Here is a 13,701-nt window from a genome sequence, read left to right on the forward strand (position 1 = left end):
TGTAGATGCTATTCTAAAATTTTAAAGTTTATTTGGGGACTGGAGATGTACTTGAGCTTGTAACATGTTTGCTTAACAAGCATAAAACCCAGGGTTGCGCCCCAGCTCTTTACAACTTGTTAGCCCTCACCTGTAATCCACCATTCTGGGCAGAGGCAGGAAGATCAAGAGTTCAAGGTCAACCTCAAGTACAAGCTTCAATAAGAGCTACATGAGACCCTGCATGATGATGACAGTTTATTTTCTATGGTATCCATGTATAACTGTATTACATTATTGTATTACATTGACAGACCAAAGGCATCAGGTAGAACTTTATCATTTTTAAAAATTTTATCTTTAAATTCTTTTTATTACTTTCATTTTTTTACAGTCCAGTCTTTGCCCCTCTCCCACAGTTCCTCATCCTATTTCTCCTCCCCCCTGTCACCAAGAGGATAGGCTGCTGTTCCCCATCTCCATCAGGCCTCCCTGCTCCCAGGGGCCTCATATCTCTCGAGTGTTTGAATGATCTAAGGAGTATCTTTAGATACTTTGTCTTCCTGTAGTTCCAAGCTGATAAAATGCAGCTCAAATAGGAAAGTTCCAAGATGGACCCAATAAACAGGAAGGTTTTCAATTTCCCTCATCAGCCAGCAAAGAGTTGGTGCTTGATGTTTAATGACAGAAAAGATCCCCAACAACCTGAGTGGTCCAGGATTTAGGTGGCCGGACTTCTTAGGCACAGACTTCACTGCCTCTCCACAGAGTTAGCATGCCTTGGAACAAATGTGAGGGTAAAGGAAGAGTCCCTTCCATGCAAAGATAGGAGACTACCTTGTGGGGAGCCACAAAAGGACACAGAGCACAGGCACTTGTGGGTAGCTCTTTCTATCCTGCATAAGCTGATGCTAAGGTCCTGTTCCCCAATTGGTTCTTGATCTATTGGTAAAGAAGCCATGGGACAAATGTTGGGCAGAAGGAATAGGGAGGACTTTCAGGTCCCCACAGGCAAATGGCAAATGAAGAGGGAAGAGAATAAGTTTGCTATGCCATGTGAGATATGGGGGGAGGGGGGAACCACAGGCTGCTTCTACAGGTGGGAGGTTGGGGATGTTAAGCTGGAACTGAAGATGGTTGAGCAACTGAAGTTGAGGGCAGATTCAGGGCGTTGAGCTGAGAGCTCTGAGAAGAGCACATTAGTCGAGGTAGATTGGAGGTGACCAGCAGTTGAGCCAATAAGGCAAATTGAAACTGAGCAACTGTGTGTGTGTGTGTGTGTGTGTGTGTGTGTGTGTGTGTGTGTGTGTGTGTGTGTTTCATCCATGGATCCAATATTATCTGGATCGGGGCTGGTAGTGCTGTCCATTTCCAGAGCTCTGGTGGAGTAGCAAAAGCTATACACAGCAGACACTATCCAACTAGAGACAGCAAACCATGCCTGGGAGCACACCCACCCCTCAGAAGCAGTTGCTATCCATGGCATAGCCCTGTGCCAGGGTTTCCAATTTAGTATGTCTGCAGTGGTCTGGTGATTTGCATTTCTAAAAGGTTACCAGGTGCTGCTGGTGCTGCTGGTCTTCTCCATGAACCTTAAGAGATAACTGCTGTCCTAGTGAGGGAGATCAGGGACCAAATAGGGTCCTAGTTTAAGTTGGTTTCTCTGTTCGGGTAATTCAGCCTCTTTGATGGTTTGTATATGCTCGGCCCAGGGGGTGGCAATATTAGGTGTGGCCCTGTTGGAGTAGGGGTGTCCTTGGAGTAGGTGTGCCATGTGGGTGTGGGCTTTAAGACCCTCCTCCTAGTTGCCTGGAAGCCAGTAGCCTGCTAGCAGCTTTCTGATGAAGATGAAGAACTCTCAGCTTCTCTTACACTATGCCTGCCTGGATGTTGCTATGTTCCCACCTTGATGATAATGGACTGAACCTCTGAACCTGTAAGACAGCCCCAATTAAATGTTGTCCTTATAAGGGTTCCTTGGTCATGGTGTCTGTTCACAGCAGTCAAACCCTACAACAGCCTCACCAATACAAAGAGCATGTCTAATATTCTTCACACAAGTAATAAGCACCACCCCCATGCTATTTGTTTTAAGTTATTTTCTTTCTCCTTCCCCCCCCCTCTTTTTCTTTCTTTATTCAAACAAGAGCTTACTACATAGCCCAGACTAGCCTCAAATTCATTGCAATCCTTCTGTCTCAGCTTCTCGAGTGTTTGGATCACAAGTGAGAACCGCCATGCTTGCCTTCATGTTTCTTAAACTATTGTTGTCTTGAGATGTTATGATATCTCATGGGCTTTAACCTAATGCAGTTGCATTTTAAAATTGATTGAGAATTTCAGAACATGCAAGTAGCATGTTCTGATTGAACCCATCCTCAGTCCCTTCTCATTAACCCCCAATGCTCTATGGAATCCACTTTATGCCACTAGTACCTGTGTGGGAGCAGAACTGTCCACTAAAGAGTGACCGGGCCTCTCAGGGGCATAACTCGGAAGAAAACTGACTCCCTCTGCTAGCAGCCATTAATTGCCAATATGCCATTTAGGAGTGGGACTTTGTGAGCCCCTCTCCTTCCACACTAGAATTTGCCTGACTTTTGGAGGCTGCTGATAAAGATCTTCAGATGATAAATAATAAGAATCAGAGTGACTGTTTCTTCTAGCAGCACCCTGGGAAGGCACTCTTCCACCTCGTCTGGGGGGCATTGACTTTAGTGATGACGTATCCTGGCAGAAAATTGCCTTGAGCCCATTTATAAGCAAACCATAGCCTAACTCCTTGTGTGCAAGTCCCTCCTTTCTTCTGGATTACACTGGCCACCTTATGGCTTGAGAGAATCTCAGGAACACCACGTCCAGTACCTGCCTGGAGTACGCTGGGGACAGTGAGGAAGAATAGGTGCAGCAGGCAGGTCACTTAAGGACTGACCCTCTCACTCCCAGTGGATTTCAGAAGAGTATCAGGAGACAGGCATTTGCAAAGAAGCTTTGAATATGAGCTAATCTCTATCTGACACTATCTACAATCTTTTCTGCTTATTTTTCTTTATACTGGATACTGTCTTTTGTCTAACTACTCATCTATTTCTATTGCTACATGTTCATGAAGACAGCTAAAATGGCACGACACTGTAACTATAACTCCACCGGACCCAACCACAGCTCTCTTCTGGCCTCAGAGACTCCTGCATACCCTTGCACATTTTCACACACAGAAACAAATATAAGTTTGTTTGTTTGTCCATCTGTCTGTCTGTTGTAAGATGCATGGTGTTTATCCTATGGTAAGTACTATTTGCCAGACTGTTGAAAACACAAGTGTGTGTTAGAGATAGTGAATACGATGCCCATGACCAACCTCTGATAAATACTGACGAAAAAGAAAATGACAGGAAAGAGTTGACAGCAGAAGACAGCCCAACAGGGCATGTGCCTGCCTGTGTGTATGTGTAAGTACTGATGTGAGGGGTTTGACCTAGAAGGACAGCAGTACAGGGTGTGTGTTTGCATGTGAAGGAGCACATGGATGTGTTTGTAAGAGATGGAACTCAAAAACGAGCCTCAGGTCTAGAGACAGGCCCTCTTCAGTGTTACCCAGGGTCAGTCCTGAATCTCAGAGTGATCTGAGACATGAACTCATTTGGATCGAAGCCTCCCTCAGGGGCTAGACAAATTTAGGACAATTGGACCCATGTGTGACCCACCAGCTCCATGGAAAGTAGTAATGGCTTAAGATTTCTCTCAGCAAGGGAATTAAGAAAGGGAGGAGCCTGGCCAGGAGTGGCAGTGCATGTGGAGACTCTCAGGACTTAAAAGACAGAAGGCTGGAGGGTCACGGCTTCCAAGAGTTCAGTTACATGCTGAGTTTGGGGCCAGCACGAACTATGTGTAACCCTGTCTCCAAAACCAAAAGACAAACAAACAATTAACAAAACAGAGTCTAAAGACATTGGAGGAGGACATGAAGAGAGTTCTGAAAGCAGGGGCAGGTTCTCAGCATAGGCAAAATGACCATCAGCTATTTTCTCAGGAACAGAAACCCGTAAACCCTAGCTCTCCACGTGGCCACTGAGAGCAGCTTCCATAAGCTCCCTCCTCCTGTTCTTGCTACCCCCCCCAATCTCTCCCTCTTACCCTACAGGAGGTGAGGTGCACATCTAAGCTTGCCCAACAGAACAGAAGTATTAATGTTGCCTGTCAGCATCTCTTGGCCTTACTTTAGTCTTGGCTCACACATCCTTAGTTACTTCCTTCATCCCAAGGACTGATAAAAGCTGAAGGCCAGAAGGGAAGCTGCCCTGAGGATGGGGAGGAGGTGAGGGTGGGGAGGAGGTGAGGGTAAGGAGGAGGTGAGGGGGGGGGATCAAAGGAAGAGGAATTTCAAAATTCCTGAGAAGGCTTGGAGCCGATGTGGTCTGTTAAGCAGCTTACTTAAGAGCTTCTTTGTGTGAAGTAAAACTTAACTGACGAAAAACCGCAATTCTGCCAGATGTGGTGGTATCTGCAGGAGCAGCAGACAGCTGAGGCTAAGCCAGTCACTATGCCTCCAATTGCATCTGGGTTAGCCTCAGAGATGTCTTTTCTCCCAGTTTTGTCTTGGAATGCAATAAACATGTGGAGGGAGACAGTCACCAAAGGAGACCTGAGAACTCTGAGAACAGTGCCTGAGCCTGAACTTTCTGTGTCTGAACCTATAATTCCCCAAGTGGATGGGAGCTCACACGTCCCTATTTCTGCTTAAACTAGTTTCGTCTGTGGTTCTGCCCTTACTTGTCAATGAGATCCTTGATTGATGCTATGAATGTGGCATAACTGTCAAAAGTGAAGATAGAAAATAATAGAATTGATAAAAGGATTAAACGAGTTGAGTGATATGTAAAGTCTCTGAAGCTCACCAGACTCTCAAAGTGTTTTATGAGTTTGTCTTCCATTCCGGTTAGAATGCATGGGCTTGGTTTGAAACTCAAACCTTAGTAAAGTTAGCATGGTGTACCTGCAGCAGAAAAGGTTCACTAGCCTCCATGCCTAGCCTGGTGGCCTCTAGGGGAGGCCATGTCGGTTTTCTTTCACAGAATCACTCTTTGTAGGTCAACCATACTTCCGTGGATAGCCACACACTCAGAAGTTTGTGGGCATATCAACTAGAGTCATGGCTCTTGAAACAAGCCAGCAAAACATCAAGGAAGACATGAAGTTGAGGTGTTCTATTGGGGAAAGGAGTGAATTCGGGGAGAGTTATAGAGAGAAGTTGGGGATGTGACCAAATGACCCTCAAATGTGATCAAAATACATTGTATGACATTCTCAATAAAAAGATGTCATGTGTCTTTGTGATTCTTCTGTTTCTTTCATGTGGTGTGTGTGTGTGTGTGTGTGTGTGTGTGTGTGTGTGTGTGTGTGTGTGTGTGTGTGTGTGTGTGTACATGCTCACATAAGTGTGTAGAAGTAAAAGGTCTATGTTGGATATCGCTTCCCAACTGTCTCTACTTCTCAGGTCCTCAAGCTTGCAGAAGAAGCGTTTTACTGACTGAGACATCTTCCCAGCCCCTGGGATTCTTTTCAAAGCCTCCTAACCATAAATTAAATATGAAGTGTAGAGGGTGTATGTTTTTTTATTTCTTTTATTATTTGTGGAGATTCTACCTGAGCTTCAGAATATCCACAGGGAATGTCTCAACATGACAACAGCTGACTTACTCGGTCATGTGGTCATGTCTGGGTTCAAGGTCTGATCTGTTTGTTAGCTCTGTAAGAACCCCTCGGCTCTTGGTAGAGATTGTCCCAGTGCCAGCACCATCATTGCCACCATTATTTGTGGAAACTGAGTCACAAGGATGGCTTTTCCAACACACACACACACATACACACACACACACATTTTAAAAAGTCATCAGTTTCAGTAGGCCATGCAAGGTAGAAAGACACACACAGACTTCTGCACAGCCCACTACAAGGCTTTCAATCAGGGATCAGCAGCAGCTATGTCACCATCATCCGACTGCCCATGCAAGTGAAGCAAGAGTCAAATGACCCCGACGACCCTGCTTCAGGCTGGAAAGAGATGTAGGAGCCAACTCTGTTATTACAGTGTCTCAGTCCTCCCCATTCTCTGTTTAAACACAGACTCGAAAAACTCACACTTCATTGGAAATGAAGTGATTTCTGGGAAATCACATTTTCCTTCTCTGTGGTAGCCAACCACCTGAGATTGCTTGACAGATCTGTGCCAAGAATTAAAAAAAGAAATCTTCAGCATCAAAGCCACACAGGAAGCTCACTTGAATGACAACAAATGTTTAGGGGTGGCCATGCTGCTGTGTTCAGGAAGTGCACTCGCTGGCTAATTGGAAGTCTACCATTGATGCCATTCTTTCAAACTGACAAAGGAAGCCGAATTTGTCCAAAACATTTGTCGCCTGCCCCTGAGTAAAATCATAAAGTGACATTAAGCTTAAGTTAGATTTAACTTGGGACTGGAAAGATGGCTCAGCTGTTAAGAGTACTGGCTGCTCCTCAGAGGACCTGGGTTTGATTGCCAACAGTCAAATCTAACCTGCTCATAATTGCCTGTAGCTCCAGTTCCAGAGGATCCATGCCATTTTCTGACACGTGTGGATACCAGGCATATATATGTGGTGTACAGACATACATGCAGACAACACACACACACACACGCACACACACACACACACACACACAATTTTTAAAAAATAAATACAAATAAGACAGTTTGTCTACCTTTTTCCCTTTACAACTCATTCTCCCTCTCTCTCTCTCTCTCTCTCTCTCTCTCTCTCTCTCTCTCTCTCTCTCTCTCTCTCACTCTGTGGCCTAACAACTCATTCTCCTATGCAAACCTGCTTGCACCGAAGCAATGACAATAGGTTGGGATACAGTGAGGTGCTCATGTTTGCTGTGAGACACTGCATTTACCTCTCAGCTCTAGAGATGCATGGCTGTGGGAACGTTCCGCAGGTGGTTAATGTCTCTGTGTTTACTTTTTTCAGTCTGGAAAGTGAAGAGAAAAAGAATATTTACTTATGCCTTGGTTCACTTTCTATTGCTGTGGTTAAGACCTGGCCAGAAGCTTCCAAGTCCTGATCACAGTTCATCACTGAGGGAAGCCAAGGCAGGTACGTGGAGGCAGGAACTAAAACAGAGACCCCGGAGAGATGCTACTTACTGACCCTCACCCCAGGCTCTTGTTCAGTTTGTTTGTTTGTTTGTTTGTTTGTTTACTTTTGCTTATATGAGTACACTGTAGCTGTCTTCAGACACACCAGAAGAGAGCATCAGATCCCACTACAGATGGTTGTGAGCCACCATATGGTTGCTGGGAATTGAACTCAGGTTCTCTGGAAGAGCAGTCAATGCTCTTAACCATTGGGCCATCTCTCCAGCCCTTCAGCTATCTGCTATGGCCACAGGGATGGCATGGCACTGCCCATAGTAGGATGAGCTAACCCTCAGTAATCAACAATCAAGAAAATGCCCCATGGACTTGCCAACATGCCAGTCCAGAGACAGCATTTTCTTAATTGAGGTTCCCTCTTCTCAGAGGATCCCAGCTTATAGTGAGTTGACCAAAACTAACCAGCACAATTGTCCCCTTGTAAAATTGTCACATAAACACATCCTAATCAAACCATTACCTTTCATTTGTTTATCCACAGGATCTCATATTAATCTCACAATACAAAACTAATTCTTAAAAGTCCCCTTGTCTTTAAGTTTCTCAACAGTGTAATAGAGTCCAAGCTCTCTTTCAAAATGGAATGGCTCAGCCACATGGCACAAGCCTTTAATCCTAGCACTTGGGAGGCAGATACAGGTGGACCCCTGAGTTCAATGCCAACCTGGTGGCCACAGAGCCAGTTCCAGGACAGTCAGGACTACAAAAAGAAACCCTTTCTCAAAATATGAATGAATTAATTCAATGTGATGCCTCTTTGAAAGTCTAAACTCTCTCAACTATGGGCTCCTGTAAAACCAGAAACAAGATAAATATCTTCTATTCCAAGAGGGAAGAACCAGGGCACAATTACAATAAAAGCAAAGCAAAACCAATATCCAGCAGTATTGATCAAATCCTGTAGTTCAATATACAACACCCAGGACCCACAATCCTCAGGTTCCAGTTACTCTACCTCTGCCATATGAAACACACACAGTTTGTCTTACAGACTCAGAGCCATTCCACGCCACAGCTGCCGCTGTCCTTGGTGACCATCCTCAAGTCTTGGTATCTCCAATCTGCTGGAGTTGTCTCTGCAACCGGGGCTGCTCCTTTACCAATGGTCTCTTCTCTTTTCAGGAACAACCGTCTTGCCACATGGTAGCAAGCCTCGCCTCTCTCCCTGGTCTCTTCAGTCCTGGGGTTTTCACTGCAAATAAGGCTACACCTTCTCCAGTGGCTTCTTATGGACTCTCTGTAGGGACTCAAATCCTACCACACAGTGCCAAGTCCCAGATACATCGCATGACTCCTGAACTCTTGAAGTTTCTTATTGAACTCAAACCCATACAACCTGGGGAGACTTACATATTATCAAGTTTATTGCCAGATCACGATAACATGTCCTGCCCCTGTCTAGATCACAGCTCTGTATGCTGACCCCAAGGAAATATTCAGAGAAGATTCCACCACAGTGACGTTGTTCTTTTCTTAATAACAACTGATCTCGTAGTCTCAGCGGACCCCAGTAAGGCTTCAGTGATCCTGGTGGCTTGCTAATCATAGCTGACTGTACAGCCACAGCTGACGAGAAACCACAGATTTTTAATCCAAATATACCGTACAAATGGCCCTGTCTTAGGGTTTCTGCTGCTGTGATGAAACACCACAGCCGTAAACAACTTGGGGAGGAAAGTGTTTTTCATTTACAGCTCTAAGGTCACACTCCATTGCAATGCTAAGTTGGGGCAGGAACCTGAAAGCAGGAGCTAGTGCAGAGGCGATGGAGGAGTGCTGCTTACTGGCTTGCTCCTCATTGGTTTAGCCTGATTTCATCTTGTCCCCAAGACCACCAGCCCACCAGTGGCGCCACTCACAATGGATTTTCCCCTCCCTTGCCTACAACCAGATCTTTTGGTCTCAATTCAGAGTCTCTCTTCCAAGATGCCTCTAGCTTGCTTCAGGTTGACTAAAATCAACTGGCATAGGGCCTGATTAAAGTCTTTGCTTCATTTTGAAACTTCACAATCCAGGCCTCCATCATCTGCACAGCTCTCAGCCTTACCGTCCAAGTTCCCACAGAACAAGCACTCCTTAAGTACCCAATGGCATCTCAGCTGAAAATCTCAAACACTCCCACAACCCCCTGAACAACATGGTCAGTCAGGTCTGTTGCAACAACTCAGTTTTGGATTGCTAGAACCCCGTGCCTCTTCTACAGGGATTGCGTATGAAGTTTGCCTCTTACTGAGATTGTGTTCTGTGGTAAACAAATATCCAGCATAAGAGGAAAGGTGTAAGATCTACTCTTTGGGGATAGAGCCAACCTCCCAAGACACAGGAGATCTGCCCTCCCACACTAGGAAGTTATCTGTCTCATTCCGTAAAGCCAATTCAGTTTGTCCCTCTGCTCCAAGTGTCAGCCTTCCCATTTCTTCTCTTCTTGGCTCCTGCTTTGGCAATGTGTGCCTAGAGGCCAGATGAGACGCTTACCATATGGCATCAGCTGCTGGCTAGACTAAAGACAACCCTGGACAGCTGAAGATTCCATGTGGGTTGAAAATTGAAAGCCTGTCCCAGCTTTAAAAAAATAATAACGATAGCCTAATTTTAAACAATTGATGTAAATTCATTGTACGGAGTGGTAAGTTTCATAGTCACATATAAAATGTTTTATTTTTAAAAATCAGGCATATGTGTGTATGTGCAAATGGCTGCCGGTAACCACAAGGCCAGAAGATGGCAGCGTGTCCCCTGGAGCTGGTAATACAGAGGTTGGCCAGAAGATGGCAGTGTGTCCCCTAGAGCTAGTGTTACAGAGGTTGTGAGGTGCTTGACATGAGTACTGGGAACTGAACTTGAGTCCTCTGGAAGACGTCTGGTGAACCGTCTTCTCGTCTACAGAATGACATCTGAGTTAAGTACAATCTGCACTGCAACCATATTCACCCCATTACCCTCCTTTCTCCCTCCTCCCTACGTCTGCTCTCTGCTTCTCCCTTCCTCTTCCCAAATAGTCTCCATTCTATTTATGTGGTGTGTGTGTGTGTGTGTGTGTGTGTGTGTGTGTGTGTGTTGAATCTAGGAGATGTTTGTCCTCCTGGATCAGGCTTACATTTCATAACACAACCATCCCCAATCACATCCATTTTCCTCCAAATGACATAATTATACTTTTCTCTGTGACTGAATAAAACTCTTTGATGGCTGAGGTAGAAAATGGAATAGGAGAATTCAAATTTTTCTTCTACAGCTTCACTCATGGAGAAAGTGTTTGTTCTCGGGAAACATGGAAGGCCTCAACCCAAGCTTCTTCCTTAAATGTCTTCCAGAATTCTGTTTGAAAATGTGGGATAGTGGTGATGGCTTGTGTGCACACAAGTGGGGGGAGGGTGGAGTGTGGCACCATTTCTGGGAGCATCTCTAGATTTGATTGATCGCATAAATAAGCTTTTGGTAGGGCAAAGGAGAATTATATATGTATTGTAATATATGTTAATATTAACATATATATATATATATATTATACACACAAATGCCTGCAAATGCCCTATGTATGGTTCAACTGTATGTGTGCACACCTCTCTGTGTTTCCTAACTAGTCCCTGTAAAGATCACAATGTCACAGTGGAAGGAGGTGGTCCAGGTAAAAGGGTAAAAAGTCCGAGCTCACGGCTGGGTTTTGAAAACCCACCAATCCCTGAGCTTGAAAACCTACTAATCCCTGAGCTCAACCCAAGCTTAGGACTTGAAATCCCACCAATCCCCACCCTGGATATTTCCACCCTGGAAAACGCCATTCCCAAGAAACTTGATGTAAAGTCCAACTCCCATTCAGTTCTTTGATGCTTCTCGATTGAGCAGAAGCAGCCACTCTCTTGTGTCTTTTCCAGTAAATCTGTGTGAGGTCTGTTGTGTGTGCACCTTTCTGCTATTCTTTAGTTCCCAACTGCCAGGGTGTCTTTCCCCTCAAAGTTGTATCAGGTACATTGGGAAAACTGTTCCCTTTAGAGCTGTAACATTTACAGGCAGCGGCGAGGGGTGGGGAGTGATTTCTTCATTCCCCACATCTGTCCTGCAGTGCTGGACTTCATTCTGTTTAGCTGACCAAAGTTACATCGCTGTGTGGGTCCACCAGAGACCCTCAGCCTCAGGCTCCACAAAAGAGACACATCCTCTAATGTCCACCAGGTGGTGACCAAGCTTCAGGAAAACCAAACAGGGTGGACCACAGGCCACACCACTGAAGCCAGCTGCCGCTTACTAGCCCTGCTGGAGATGTGGGAGAGGCCGCTGATTCAGACAGCTGTGAAAAGGCTTCTGCAGCATGGGGAAAGTCTCATGGGTCCAGAAAAGCCAGCAAATGGATGTAATACTTTTCTTCAGTTAATCCAAATCAAACACCTTTTCCACAACTGAGGGCAGAGTGGTGGGAGAGGGAGGTACTGAATGGCAGGACAGGACAGAAGACGACACTGATCAAAATCGCTCCCAAAGAGCGCAAGTATGAAGACATTCTTGAATTCTATTGTCCAGTGCTGCCAGAACTGGGGTGTGACAGCAGTCTTCCCAGGCCTTGACCTATGGGTTCCTGTTGCCCTTTATGGCCCCCAACCCCACCCCTGCTGCATTCCTTGGGGTAGTCCATTTTTATTCTGTAATCGTTGCCATCACAGTTAACTGAGCCCCGGATTAGAGAATAAAATCCCTGAGAGGGGAACATTGGTGAATCCCTGCCCAGGTCCCATTTGTGAAAAGTGTATCCTGGACACTCTTCATTCTCACTTTATCACCCAACAGCCTGTGTGGCAGGGGTTGAGCATGTGACTTCCGTTTTAGCTTTGTCATGGGTTCCGCCAATAAGATTTTGGTGATGAGGAAAGAACCCCACAACTGAGGTCTTTTGTGACTCTGCAGTCCGTGAAATGGTCTTTGGAAATAAATTGTAGGTGTCTTACTCAGAGTGGACTTCAGCCATTGTACCTACCTGCCCTCTTCGTGTAGACTTTCCCACTCCAGAGCACAGGTGCAGGAGCCTTGCCGACCTCAGCTTAGATGAATGTGCTAGAAAATATTTATGTATATAGGACACAGGGGATTACACTTCAGTCAACCAAACCACACATGTTGGAGCAGACGTGAGTTGATTTATTTCCTAGATATTGAGGTCCTGTTCACTTTGCTTCAAGGACCCTGTTTAAAGCACCTGCATGACACTGGATCATCACAACATGTCTGGGAGTCTGGACTGTGTGACCAAAGCTGAGGGACCTGCCAGAGCTCAGCCTTGAGCCTCTGGCATCTTCCGTGTCTGGAAATCTGAAGGCCTCACTGGGGCTTTGGAGAATAGGATCCGGTTCTGGCTGAAATGTGGAATCATAAGACAGAGAAGCACTTGACCAACAAATGGACAACATATGCAAAGGAAGCTGGGTAAATCATTAGGTATTTTATTATTAGGAAAAAAAGCATCACTATACACTGAGATTTTAGTAGGATATGATTTTAAACTCCGAGACATCTGGTTGCAATAGAAATGCTATTTCTGTTGTCTTTAACAATCAGTAAGAAATAGATGTCTGTTCTAAGCTCCTTCCTTGTGAATTCTCAAGGAACCAGGCTTCTGTTGACCTGGGTCACTGGCTTCCTCTTTGGAGTGCAAAAGTCCACAGACAGCACTTCTACCTGTTGCAGATAAAACACGTTTTCCCGAAATAAACAGCCCATATAGTTTTTTTCTGTCTTTGCAACTGGCTGTGAGTTACTGCTCCACTCACCTGCACATAACTCTCCCTTACGTCTCTCTCCACACTGACCGGCTGCTGTATTCTTTCTCATCTCCATGTGCTATTTTCTTCCAACACGGACCTCTCAGAAGGGCCCTACACAAATCACAAAAGGCCCTGACTTCCCATGGCATTTCTCCATTTCCTCCCTGGGTGATGCATACAGTATTCCCTGAGCACACTGCTGTGTATTGATTGTGTATTTTTGGATTCTCCAACTTCACAACCCCTGAAACACTAGATAGATCTTTTTGCAAGAAACCACCTTAACGGACAGTGCCTTGAGGAAAGTTGATGGCCCTTGGAATCTACTTTAAAGACATGTGGGAATTTGGGCAGCAGGGGGCGCTCTCCTAGCAAAGTGAACATGACTCACTTGGCACCAAGATCAGAGGCCATGCCTTCTCTGTCACAATTAGTGCCCGCTGCTGCTGCAGAACGGGTACAGGCTCTCGTTTTCACACCATGCACAGACCCTGTGTACTTCTATCTTTTAAAACTTTGGCTACTGCGTTTACTTTATGGTATCATTTAGAAATGTTAATGTGGGGTTCCATGTACAGTGGTGCTGTACCCCAAAGTGCTCCTTCCATGTTTTGTTACGGAGATTTTCTGGAATTTATTTTTAAACCCTTAATCACGTCCATGTACATACCCTCAAAGTCAAGAAGAGAGCAATGGATTCCTTTCAGGTAGAGTTGCAGGAGGTAGTGAGTTGCCCAACGTGGGTGGTGGGAAATGAACTTGGGATTCCTCCGT

The sequence above is a fragment of the Rattus rattus genome, chromosome 4, assembly GCF_011064425.1.
Source record: "Rattus rattus isolate New Zealand chromosome 4, Rrattus_CSIRO_v1, whole genome shotgun sequence".
Taxonomy (NCBI): Eukaryota; Metazoa; Chordata; class Mammalia; order Rodentia; family Muridae; genus Rattus; species Rattus rattus.